The sequence below is a fragment of the Scylla paramamosain genome, unplaced genomic scaffold (assembly GCF_035594125.1).
Source record: "Scylla paramamosain isolate STU-SP2022 unplaced genomic scaffold, ASM3559412v1 Contig33, whole genome shotgun sequence".
Taxonomy (NCBI): domain Eukaryota; kingdom Metazoa; phylum Arthropoda; class Malacostraca; order Decapoda; family Portunidae; genus Scylla; species Scylla paramamosain.
Window position 1 is genome coordinate 662,625 of NW_026973698.1, and position 14,031 is coordinate 676,655.

The 14,031-nt window shown below is 45.4% G+C and overlaps 1 protein-coding gene and 1 long non-coding RNA gene across 6 annotated transcripts in view; one reads left to right on the forward strand and one right to left on the reverse strand.

Moving 5' to 3' along the window:
- LOC135097824 (uncharacterized) overlaps positions 1-14,031 on the forward strand; it is a 66,720-nt gene that overhangs the window by 30,832 nt on the left and 21,857 nt on the right. The gene's annotated exons all lie outside the window — the stretch shown is intronic.
- On the reverse strand, positions 1,438-3,434 carry LOC135097832 (uncharacterized). The gene is made up of 2 exons (XR_010266185.1): positions 2,066-3,434; positions 1,438-1,720 (listed from the first exon to the last, which is right to left on the reverse strand). It is a non-coding gene; the product is annotated as an uncharacterized LOC135097832 (long non-coding RNA).

The window sequence follows — 14,031 nt, forward strand, 5'->3', positions numbered from 1 at the left end:
TGGTTGCATTCCTTGTTTGTTTGGTGTTGTGTGTACTTGTTTGTTTTGTCCTTGAGTTAGACGCGTATTCACCACCATCACTCACCTCTCATCCCATTCTTTGTCAACACCACGCATTATTCCATACATCACCAGGCCCGCCCATCACTGCCACTACTCCTCTCATCACGTCTCACCGCCCGTGCCTCCGCCTGCCGTCACTCGGGGAGGAAAGAGGGGGAGGGTTGAGGGAGTGTTCTGGGCAATCACGTGTTGCCATATTGGAAAAGTTAGTTATTTAAGTGCAGTTAGAGAGTATAACTGGAACATTTCAACCAAAGCCTATTGTAGTGCCAGCCAGCTCTCTCTGACCGCCACGAAGAGAGATAGAGAGAGAGAGAGAGAGAGAGAGAGAGAGAGAGAGAGAGAGAGAGAGAGAGAGAGAGAGAGAGAGAGAGAGAGAGGATACATTCTTATTAGTAAAGGCGACAGAACTTGTTGTTTTTCATTTAGAAGTTTCCTGCATCTCAGTTATAGTCTCTCTCTCTCTCTCTCTCTCTCTCTCTCTCTCTCTCTCTCTCTCTCTCTCTCTCTCTCTCTCTCTCTCTCTGCCGCCCACCTGCAGCCGCACATCTCCGCCTCACCTCGCCACCCACCTCCACCCGCACAGCTCCACCCCGCCTCGTCCGCCACCCACCTGCACCCACACACCCCCGCCTCGGCCTCCGTGATTTGCTATAACCTGTACCTATTTTCTTTATCCTGCCGATTGCAAATGAAACTCTTAATGGCTATGTGTTGAGCGTAATAAGTGAACCTCCCTCCCTTCCTTCCCCTCTCTCCCTGAGCTCCCGCACCCTCTCCCGCCCCTCCTCCTCAGTACCGGCGTGTCATTAGCGGCCTAATGAGACAGAAACAAATGGACAAAACAAATGTCAGAATATATACCATTTAGCACGCCGCCTCAGGTGTCGTGCCCCGCCATGTTTACAGAAGTGGACCTAAAATTAATATATCTTTTTATTTATTCATTTTTTTATTTACTTTTTTGTTTCCTGTCGCATTCTCTCTCTCTCTCTCTCTCTCTCTCTCTCTCTCTCTCTCTCTCTCTCTCTCTCTCTCTCTCTCTCTCTCTCTCTCTCTCTCTCTCTCTCTCTCTCTCTGCCTCACCAGTAATGGTTTTGAAAGGTTCCGCAACTCAAAACATGAAGATTAGATTTGCCTTGATGCCATTGACCTTTTGGCTGCGAGGAAAAGGGAGGGATTGAGGGAGTGGAGGCATATATATATATATATATATATATATATATATATATATATATATATATATATATATATATATATATATATATATATATATATATAGAGAGAGAGAGAGAGAGAGAGAGAGAGAGAGAGAGAGAGAGAGAGAGAGAGAGAGAGAGAGAGAGAGAGTGTGTATGTGTGTGTGAAGGAAGACAATGACAGAACAAACACATAGAAATAAATCATTACAAACAAAAATAGACGCAACGTAATCCGGACAGAGAGGGGTTAGGGACAATGGAGCTGCCCTCAGAAGCCAATCTATTGAAGGGGCGGTGATGATAAAGGTAGTGGTGGTGAGGGTGCATCGGGGATTCACGGACGAGTGGAGGCTGAGTCACGAATTGGAGTGTCGGAGAGATGCAAGACAACCAGCCAGGCGAGGGGGGACAAAGGCGCCGTGAAGTTGTGGTGTTTGCAGCTCACAGGCTCTCCACTGAAATAGGAAATGGCGACTTTATTTGACGGGAGGAAAAAAGTTATAGTATGGCTTTTATAATGCTATTTTTTGAAAGGGTGGATGTGATGATGGAAAGGAAGATGGCGGACAAACGTTCCTTGATCTTTATTTGTTACTTTCCGTAGTCTAACTTGTTACTTTTCATATTCCTTTCACTGCAATTTCTACGCTTTATTTAAGTCAAAGCTGGCTCATCATCAGCTCGACACTCTTAATGTAACAAATATGCACACATAAAAAAAATACAGTAAGGCTGTACTCAGGTAGAATATAACAACCGTGCTGATAATCCCTTTTCTTTGCAGGTAAGTGTGCCGTCACCTGTGTTCACGGAGGTCAAGGTAAGAAGCCACTGACCCACCACTCCTGCCCGCCACTCCGTCTGCTCGCCTTCACTTGGGTTCGGTGGAGGTGTTTCATCGCCTTCGTTAAGACCTTGATTCGAGCGGAAAAGCTTTGGTCTTCCACGAGTCCATAGTAATTGCGACCCGTCTGAATTAACTAGCAGTACTTGGTTTAATTTCGAGCAATACGGCGAGGTCTGAGGTCTGTAAGGATACCTAGCGGGCAACTCACTAGCCTATTCACGGCCAGGCAGGCAGACAGAACAACACTCATTGCCTCCTCCGGTCAGGGTCCAGAAAAGTTTGTAACGAGGGATCACTGGAGGCTGACAGGCGTTAGCAGAGTTGTCATCTGTGGTGCGTAGGGACTGGCGGAGTTCCGGTACAAACCAATGGGAAATTAAGCACGTTAGTTATCAGTCAACAGAGTCTGAGGTGAGGAGAGGAGGGAAGGTGTGCACGTTGTGGTTGCCGATAGAGAGAGAGAGAGAGAGAGAGAGAGAGAGAGAGAGAGAGAGAGAGAGAGAGAGAGAGAGAGAGAATGGTGGGGGAAGGAGAGAATTGCCAATATGACGTGTGGGGAAGTCTGAGAGTGTTGGATGAAAAAATAAACTACAAACTACTGTGATGATGGTAATTTACTCCGAACGAGACCAAGACGACTTTACTTAAGGAAAATTGCGGCCTATTAATGTGGAAAACTGCCAACAAACATTTGCTGAGATGAGGTGGGCGGGAGAGCCATTACCACGTGTGTGTGTGTGTGTGTGTGTGTGTTTGGGTTGCCATCTCGTGTCGTTGGTGCTTCGGACAATGAATCCCGTGTTTCACTTAGGCCTTGACTGCTTAAGGAGTCGGCGCAGTGTTCCCAAGTATCGTGTTAACTCCCACTACCGACAGACAGACAGACCGACAGACAGACAGTGTTGCATGTCTCACCGAGCGTCACACAAAGAGCTACGTACATGCTGCTCATTACCCTCAACTCTTATGACCATGATTTAATTAAAACAGTGAAGGTATAACATGAATCTTTAATTAAATTACTTGCTGTAAACAAGCAATCCTCCCTTGCAAGCGGTCCGCTGTAAAAACACTTAATGAGACGTGCGGCTCTTTGATGTGCTCGTAAAAACTAAACCATTGCAGTTTCATATACAAACGAACACGGCGTGTGGCGTGGACCTCCTGCAGTCACAGGCACGGCTATAAACTAGTATATAAGCGAAACGTGTCGCGCCAGACGCGCTAATACATACACGGATCACACAACACAGCCAGCCAGCCACGCGGCAGTGTTGAACAAGCTCAAGGCAAAGCTATTCGCTTCATCATTCTCTCTCTCTTTTTTTCTCTCTCTCTCTCTCTCTCTCTCTCTCTCTCTCTCTCTCTCTCTCTCTCTGTTAAAGGTTAGAATAATGTGAAATGTAATGAAAACCTTGCATTTAACGACGAGAGCATTTCACTGTGTGGCGACAGTTGCTCGATGAAAGTAATGAAGGAACATGAACCACAAATTAGGCAAAGTGTTAACATATTGGTGGAGACTGCTTGAGTTAGATATGAAGTAATGGAAACACGTCCGCTCGGGAGAAGCAGTTAATGCAAACTCACCCCATGAATCTGAAAGCAAGGGGCTGCTGCTGATGAGAAGCATTGCTTTTCATAAACACGTAGTATCATGGGAAGGATTTGCAGCATTTTCCAGGAAGCGTGTGCTCGGTGTACTGACAGGTCGTGCTGGTGAATTAGTGAATGCCACTCTTGAATAACTTGTGCAACATGACGACATGAGAACGTAGAAGTGTTCTCTCTCTCTCTCTCTCTCTCTCTCTCTCTCTCTCTCTCTCTCTCTCTCTCTCTCTCTCTCTCTCTCTCTCTCTCTCTCTCACTGCCGTGGCGTCTTAGGTGTTCTATTTTTTTCGTGGCGGGAAGAAGGATGTGAACACGCTCATTACTGAGAAACGTTTTGCATCCTGCCATGTCAAATTGTTATGAAACACACACACACACACACACACACACACACACACACACACACACACACACACACACACACACACACACACACAGAGAGAACAACAACAATAACAACAACAACATAATTGAAGGGGGTCATATTGGGGTAATAATATTGGTGTGGCGGAGAATTTCACGGCAACAGCAGGAGCAGTCCCCGAGCGTCTAGGCATGAATAGTACATCAGCCTATTACACTCCAGACTCCCTCCCTCCCTCCCTCCCTCCCTCCCTCCGTTCGTCCGTCCGTCTGGTCTGTCCGTCCTTGCCTCTCTCCTTGCCTCGCTAGTTGTGTTGCCTCGTGATGAGCTCCTGAACATTCCAGGCTGCGTAACAAGTGTTTTAGTAAAGTGATACTGGCTACAGCTTATCTGGCCACGCAGGAGAGAGAGAGAGAGAGAGAGAGAGAGAGAGAGAGAGAGAGAGAGAGAGAGAGAGAGAGAGAGAGAGAGAGAGAGAGAGAGAGAGAGAGAGAGAGAGAGAGAGAGAGAGAGAGAGAGAGAGAGAGAGAGAGAGAGAGAGAGAGAGAGAGAGAGAGAGAGAATATGTATTTTTTCCAAGCAGACGTGTTTTAGACAGAATTGTGTAACACCTTCCACTAATTAATGCGAATTACCACGCGGGGAATCACTGTCATGCTTCACTCACAGTGCTATTCCATTTTTCCACATTTGCTTCCTTTTTTTTTCAGATTTCGTTATTTTTCATCCTTGTACCTTTTTATTCATTTTTTTCTATTTTTGTTTTAACTAATATTTCATTATCCGTATTCCTTTCTTTCTTTTCACAATTTTCCAAGCAAACTCATCATGCCTACACTCCTTTCTTTCTCACCACTACCCCGCGCCCCTCATCCCTTCCGCCCTCCTGCAGCAAGCCTCTAGGAACTTTCCCCGCAGCCCACCGATGTCCACTCACGCTGATTTAGGTGCGCGCATTCCAGGCCGCTGAAGGATGGTAATGAGTGAGGGGAGGGGCGTGGGGAGGAGGAGGAGGAGGAGGAGGAGAAGGTGGGGAGGATTTTTTTTGAGTAGTGAGCTTATCTCTTGGTCAGAGTACACCTGGCCGCGAGTTTAAGTTAAGGTCCAATTAGCATTAATCAGGTGAGGGAGATGAAGAGGGATGCCGCCTGCCGTCTTTGCTTTTAACTTTACCCCAACACTAGAGAGAGAGAGAGAGAGAGAGAGAGAGAGAGAGAGAGAGAGAGAGAGAGAGAGAGAGAGAGATGGAGATTAGGGAGGTGGACAGAATAGAGATGCATCAAATCACCTGACTAACGAGGCATAAATCAAGGTATGCGCTCTCTCTCTCTCTCTCTCTCTCTCTCTCTCTCTCTCTCTCTCTCTCTCTCTCTCTCTCTCTCTCTCTCTCTCTCTCTAATTGAAGGAGAGAGAGAGACGTTTTGCTCCCACTTCCTTTGCTATAAGGTTTATTTTCCAATACTTCGATCATACGGTTTATTTTCCTATAACTTTCAATAAGGTTGTTTTTCGGGTAGCTTTATTTATTTTCCCCTACTTCGATCATACGGTTAATTTTCCTATACTTTCCATAAGGTACATTTTCAAGTACGTATATTAATGTTCCCATACTTCGATCATTCAGTTTATTTTCCCTTAGCTTCCAATAAGGCTCATTCTCGAGTAATTTGGTAATAAATATGCGAATAATAAAATATGCGAAGAAGAAACAAAGGAAAACTGGCCATGCAAAAAACGTGATTCCCTCTCTCTCGCTCTGTCTCTGCCAAGGCAGCAGGTGGTCACGAAAATACGTGCATTGCTCACATGATGGCCGCCGCACACGGCGGTGTTGTTATTTACTTGTCCTGATAGCTTAATCTAACCTAACCTAACCTAACCTATCCTAATCTAATCTAACCTAACCTAACCTAACCTAATCTAACCTAACCTAACCTAACCTAACCTAATCTAACCTAACCTAACCTAACCTAACCTAACCTAACCTAACCTAACCTAACCTAATCTAACCTAACCTAACCTAACCTAACCTAACCTACCCTACCCTACCCTACCCTACCCTAACCTACCCTAACCTAATCTAACCTAACCTAACCTACCCTAACCTAAGCTAACCTAACCTAACCTAACCTAACCTAACCTAACCTAACCTATTCTAACCTAACCTACCCCTTTCCCCCTCCCCCTCCCAAGACAGCACTCCCTCCCCCTCCCGGCTGTCTTCCCTCCCCCTCCCCCCTCCCACCTATCCTATCCCCTCCCCCTCCCCCTCCCCCCTCCCACCTAACCTATCCCCTCCCCCTCCCCCTCCCCCTCCCCGGGCAGCCGACTGCCCTGTGGGGCCGGCTGCCCCCCTCAGTCAGGGAAGTAGTCCAGCAGGGCGGAGTACACCACCAGGGTGAGGGACAGGGTCTGTGCAATGGCGAGCAGGTTGTCCCACAGGCCGTGGGACAACCTGCTTCCAGCCCTGCCCCTCCCCTGGCGAGCCTTCCCTGGCTGGGGGAGTTGGCGCTGTGGTGGGGGGAAGGGGCCACCACTCCCTTCCCCACTCCTCGGAGGACGAGCCCCGCTCCCTCGTCCTCCGCGGGGGTCGTGGCGCTCCTGGCCTCCTTTTGCCCCTCCTCCGGGCTGGGGGCCGAGACCCACAGGCCCAGGCTATCCTTCCCCGGGCTGGCCGCCACCACCTGGCCAGCCTCAGGGGCGGGTCCGGCCTCCTTCCCCGGGCTGGCCGCCACCACCTGGCCAGCCTCAGGGGAGGGGCCGACCTCGTGTCCCAGGCTGGCCGCCACCACCTGGCCAGCCTCTGGGGCGGGGCAGGCCTCGTGCCCTGGGCTGGCCGCCACCACCTGGCCAGCCTCAGGGGCGTGGCCGGCCTCGTGCCCCGGGCTGGCCACCACCACCTGGCCAGCCTCTGGGGCGGGGCCGGCCTCCTGCCCCGCCTCTGGGACGCGGACAGCCTGGTCCTCTTGGGGGGGCTTGGGGCGGCTGCCCACTCTCTTGCTGTTGCAAAAGAGCACGGGGCAGCCCTGCCCCTGCCCCCCGTGGACACCCAGACCTCCGGCCAGGCTGAAGTACAAAACGGCGTGACGCCCCGCCGTAGTGTACTTCAGTCCGGCCAGGAGGTCCCTCAGGGGCAGGTCCTGACAGAAGACTGTTGCGCCTCCTGCCAGGCAGTGCACCCTGATGGGTGTCTCCTGGTCCAAGGCGGCCAGCTTGTCCATATTCAGGCTGGCCGCCTGATCCGACACGAGGGGCTTCGCCCCCCTCGGCCCCTTGCCGGAAGGTAAAGGAGGCCAGAGAGCGCCTCCCCCTCCCACAGCAGCCCCCCGAGCGGGGGCGGGACAGCCTCACGGCGTCCACGCCACACTCGCCCAGGAGGCTCAGCCGTGCCTCCACTGACAGTCGACTGCTTTTTCCTCCCATCCTAGTTCTCATGAAATTAAAAATGTACCTTGGTTCAGTTTTGGCTGAGTGGCGAAAAGTAGGATGGTGGTGAACAGACCGCCTGAGAGAGAGAGAGAGAGAGAGAGAGAGAGAGAGAGAGAGAGAGAGAGAGAGAGAGAGAGAGAGAGAGAGAGAGGTTGATTGATATTGATTGATTGATATATTTTGTTTGCCTTTTGTAACATTAATGCATTTCTGCATTTCATACACAGTTCAATACGTAAGGCCAGGTCCATCAAGCCGAAGCTTTTATACAGACCTGAATAAAGAATGACACAAGTAGCGCAAATGTTTACACCCTGACTTGTTCCTATTTGAGCCGCCATTTTGCACATGATAGAGGTAATAATAGACTACTTGTTTTGTTGTTTGCAGCACATGACACAATAATGAGTGATGGAGTGTATAGTATGCTATACTGTGCCACATATATGTTCACATACGTGAACTTGGCGAACACAAACACAGGTAGACACACTTACATAGATACCCACAAACATACATACCACAACATATAACTGCATACATACACACATTCATATGTACATGCACAGACACACACACTCACACATATGCAACCTGTATGCGAACATACGTACAGCATGATGCATACATGCGGGCACACAATACACGCACACACACACACACACACACACACACACACACACACACACACACACACACACACACACACACACACACACACACACACACACACACACACATGGCCACATACAAACCTGTGCACATACATACACATACTCACATACATACATAACAAATGTATGCATGGTTACATACATACTTTGCCGTAACATATGTTATATTAGCCAAAGTTTTCTATTAATGATATCATTGTTGGTGATGTACATACACACGTCCACAAGATGTGCACACCTGACATGTGTGTCTGTGTATCAACACATAACAGCACATGATTCACAGACATTGCTATGGTTAACATTCATAGTTTAGAAGTAAGAAACATTTCACTTTGCTTTTAAACAAATTGATAGAGGTTAGTGATTTAATATCGTGCGGGAGGCTGTTCCACTCCCTGACGCCGCGCACACTCACACTTCTCTGTTCGTGGACAGTCCTACAGAGAGGAAGTTTGAGGTCATCTGGCCTTCTATTGTTATTAATATTATTGGATAGTAATTTATAAGATGTATTATTGGGATATATGTAAATTGATTTGAAAAGAAATATACAAGTTTGCAAGAATATTATATCGGGGACTTTCAAAAGGTTGTGTTCACAAAATAGAGGATTAGTATGATCGTACCGTTTTTTTCTATGAAACATTACTCTCGTTATTTTTTTGTGCGCAACAAATAACCCATCTAAGAGTGTTTTAAAAGCTCCCCCTGAAATTGCCGAACAGTTTATTACATGTGGATAAACAGTAGACATATATATTAATTTCAGACATTGGACAGTTATATTGTTTGTAATTTTGTACAAGACACCAGTTATTTGTGACAATTTACTACAGAGTTGATGTAGGTGTTGTTTTCATGTTAATCTATCATCTATTATTAAGCAAAGAAATTTTATGCAATTAACTTTACTCAAGAAATTGTGTTTTATCTTTATATTAATATTAACTTCATTTACGTTTGTCAGACAAGACATCATCTAGAAAGTTTTAGACACGTTGCTAGTTATCCAGTCAGATACCTTAATTAATTGATGATTTAAAGTATTAACCATTTCCTCCATATTTTGTCCCTGGACGTGTACATAATTTTGCATGTCATTTGTCCAGATGTGACCTATTAAAGTGGCAGACCTGTCAGTCACTCTAGTTGGTTTTATAATTATTTGAGAGAAGCTGTAACATTGAAACATGTTAATGTATGTTGTGGCATTTTCATTGATATGTAACAAATTGACATTAGAATCCCCCATTACATAACATTTCATCTTTAAATTCGATAATACTTGTAAAATTTCTTCCATAGACTCAAGAAAATCAGTGAATGTTGAGTTGGGAGTCTATATACCATACCAATTATAAATTTAATTGTTTTTAAGACTTTTATGAATAATGCCTCAATATGTGGTGATTGCAAACAAGCATCATCAATAATCAAAGCCAGAAGATCACCAGTAGAGCGGCCTTGACGGAACCCATACTGGCGATCAGATAGAAGGTTGTGAAGTGATAGATGTTTAAGAATCTTCCTGTTGAGGATAGATTCAAAAACTTTAGATAAGCAGGAAATTAAAGCAATAGGACGGTAGTTTGAGGGATTAGAACGGTCACCCTTTTTAGGAACAGGTTGAATGTGGGCAAACTTCCAGCAAGAAGGAAAGGTAGATGTTGACAGACAGAGCTGAAAGAGTTTGACTAGGCAAGGTGCAAGCACGGAGGCACAGTTTCGGAGAACAATAGGAGGGACCCCATCAGGTCCATAAGCCTACTGGCTCTTCTCTATCCTCTATCCTCCTACTTTCTCTATCCTCATTTTCGATCCAAAGCTGGATGCTGCGTTTATGTGCGCAATGACTTAACCTGCTCTCGTGCCCACACTCTTGAATCTTCCGAGTTTTCCACCATCTGGCTACGACTACAGAGTCACTCTCATACTAAATTTATCTGTGCTGTATACCTCTCACCTAACTCCTCTGATTATAAGAAATTCTTTGACTACTTAACTTCCAAAGTGGAGCACATTCTGACCCTCTTCCCTTTTGCAGAGATCTCCATTTTAATGAGTGTTATGTACAAGGAAAGGAATGAATACCTAGAGATGCCAGTAGAGGAAGGAAAAGAGATAGCGGAAAAAAAAATGCGACATATGTAAATGAGAGTGCTTAAGAATATTCAGTTTGTGTAAATTGAATTGAAAGGAGATGAGATGATGATGAGCACGTAAGTTCTGTGTGTTTGTGTTTTGTTGTCTTCCTTCTGATTAGCTGTTAAGTAGGTCGGTGTGTGTGTGTGTGTGTGTGTGTGTGTGTGTGTGTGTGTGTGTGTGTGTGTTATGTAAGAGGGGACTCTGGAATAGGAAAAAAGCGTTATCCAAAATTTAAGAATAAGTATCTTGAAACCTCCCTTTTGAAACAGTTCATGTCAAGGGAATAGGAAATGCAGAAGTATGGAGGGAATTTCAGTGTGTGTGTGTGTGTGTGTGTGTGTGTGTGTGTGTGTGTGTGTGTGTGTGTGTGTGTGTGTGTGTGTGTGTGTGTGTGTGTGTGTGTGTGTGTGTGTGTGTACGTGCGCGTGTGTGTCATTAGTCATGTACTACTTCGAACCCAAATAAGTGACAAGAATAAGTTATTGTCGTAGATCTGGGTAGACTGTTTAATCATCCACTGTAGTCATATTTTTATTCTGACTAACAGTTGGCGAATGCATAAAGTACGATAATTGTCAGCAGAAGTGAGTGAGTTAGAGACTACTATTGTGATTAGTAAGGAATGAACAATAAACACATATATCTAGTGAAGGGAAGGCCTGAACGCAGCCAGTCTCTGCACCGAATTAGGTAATGTTGGAGGCTGTCAGTGTGCGAGGCTGGCGAGGACCAAGGACGCGGCGCAGGGGGGTGCCATCTATCATGTGCGTCTTGAATGGGAGCGGGAAAATACGTGCTGAGGTGGGATGGAAGCTGAGAGGGGAAGATGGAGGTGGTGGTGGTGGTAGTAGAGAACGGAAGTATAAAAGAAAATAACTTGCCATTCAAAGTAATTAAAGGAAAATATTATGTATTGTTACGTTGAAGTATATCGAGTATAACACACACACACACACAACACACACACACACACACACACACACACACACACACACACACACACACACATGCTAACACACACACACATGCTAAATGCACAGCGAGAAATTCTCTCTCTCTCTCTCTCTCTCTCTCTCTCTCTCTCTCTCTCTCTCTCTCTCTCTCTCTCTCTCTCTCTCTCTCTCTCTCTCTCTCTCTCTCTCTCTCTCTCTCTCTCTCTCTCTCTCTCTCTCTCTCTCTCTCTCTCTCTCTCTCTCTCTCTCTCTCTCTCTCTCTCTCTCTCTCTCTCTCTCTCTCTCTCTCTCTCTCTCTCTCTCTCTCTCTCTCTCTCCTGTCCGCCACAAAGCACACAAACAGTGACAAGGAAGTCACAACAGTCAGTCACGACCGCTGTATTATTTCAACATAAAGTTTCCTAGCTTGTGATTTCATTTCCTTGTGTGGCCCCACTTCTTGCCAAGACCCCTGCGGTAGAAAGCCTGACGCGGCAACACACACTCACAACCTCAACACACTGACCTCCCAGTAGGTGATCCGTGAGTCATGCCTGGACCGCAGCGTGTTGGAGGCTATCCGTGTTGGTGTCACTCTCTTTGAAGCTCGTTAACCCACACATTAACCCACACGTTATCATTACTTCAACCTCTTCCATCTTCTTCCCGTCTTCTCCTTCTCTTTCCTTTCTTCTCTTCAGGTTTTGTCTTATTTTTTTCATCTTCTCTTCATCTTTTTTTTTCACGTTCATTTGTTTTCTTTTACATTATTCCATATTTTTATTTATCATTCGCTAATGAACTTTTTCTTTCTTTTATTTTTTCTGCCCACTTTTTTTTTCTCTCTCTTCTCGCGATGTTCCACCCAATTATTCTATCGTTTTCCTCTCTCTCTTGTCTTGCCTCCTCCAGCCTCCTCCTCTCTGTGGTACTCTTCTTCATCCCTCTTGAGCCTCGCAATTCCTCTTCCCACTAAATACCTTCCCCTAAGACCCATAAACTCTGTGATTTCCCTTGAACTTTCCTTAACTCCTCGTAAACTTTTCCCCAAAGCTCATTACACTTTGGTATATTTCCCCTACACTCTCCCCCAAATACCCCCTGACTGAGCCTACGCCCAAAATCCCCATAGATATCTTTATTCTACACTGGATCCCCGCACTAACTTTCCGCAGACTTCCTAACACCTTCTGCTCGTTTCCTCTCTCTCTCTCTCTTAGTGAGTCCCTATAACTTTTATTTGTTTCAGACTGGCTCCAAAGTTTTCCCCAAATTTCCATAGAGGTTTTCCGGGGTTCTTGTGCTCCTTTCCTTCGTGTGGGGGGCGTCCTTCACGTCCCCGGCACATCAAGGGCCTTTCATGATCCCACGCAGGACTCGCCATCCTTTTTCTTTGTTCACACTTGACAATTAACGGAATTGATGAGTTTCCTTCCTTTATTCGAAGTTAGATCACAGTCTTTTTTTTCTTCTTTCTGATAGATTATGCATTTTCTCTCATATTCGTACATAAGTCATGCAATATTTCAGCTCTTTTTTTCTTTTTATCATATTTTCTTCACGCCTTTTTCTCTCCTTTAATGGAAAATTTGTCTTGCAGTTTTCATTCTTCCCTAGCAATGGAATAAGTAGTTTTGTTTATCATTTTTATTCGTAAATGAGCGATGCATGCTTGTAGCTCTGTAGACCACACTCTACAGAACTACAAGGAGGAAGAGAGAAGCAAGGAAAGGAGGAATAGAGGCGTGAGTGGCTTGGTGGATGAATGGAAACATGGAAGGAGAGAACGGGGAGGAGGGAAAAAGAGAAGAAGCAGGAGAGTAGATGTGATGGATTAACTCTGAGTGAATGAAGGTCTGCAACGTGATGGAGGGAGGCAAGCGGGAGGGACGTGGGAGGGGAAGGGAAGGAGGGAGGGAGGAAGGAAGAAGGGGCGGGAGATGAAGAATGAGAGATGGAAGGATAGGGAGAGGGATGAGAGAAAAGCATTCGTCTTATTTTGATTAATTTTATCTTCATTGGGTGTTGTGAAAGTCTTCAAGAACGTTTTCATGATTCCAGTGGTAAAAAAAAAAAAAAAAGTTTTTGTATCATTAATTGAGGAAAAACTGAAAAAAAAAACTAATATTAATGATGACTAAAAAAATATTCCTTATGAGAGAGCAACGCGTTTCAGAATACCAGACTTCTTTTTATTTTTTTATTTATTTATTTTTTTACTTTCATATATTTCTTTATTTTTATTTATTTATTTATTTATTTTATTTTTTGGCTTTACTTATGCTTTTTGACACTTTAATTTTTTGTCTGGTTTCTGTGTCCGATGTTGACGATGATTTATTCCCTGTACAGCGCAGTGTGTTCTTAACAGTAAGCAGTGACTTACAATATAAGGCACGCATATGTTATTCACAATATCACAACGGAAAAAGATGCGACCTTTCTCTCCCTTTCGTTTTCACTGTTACTCTTGCCAATCGAGTTTATTGTTGCTTCTTTTCATGCCATTGTACGCTGGATATTACCTTGTTTTGTGTTGCTTTATCTCTTGACCTATCATGGTTCCTGCTACTCTCACCCCTTCCCGCCACCACCACTACTTCCACCTCCTCCTCCTCCTCCTCCTCCTCCTCCTCCTCCTCCTCCTTCTTCACTTCCTCCTCCACCGTGCTGTACTCCGTCCTTTTCTCCCTCTCACTGTTTTTTTTTTTTTTTGTCAGTATCTCTTAGTTCAGTAGATATCTATGTTATTTCTTCTTTG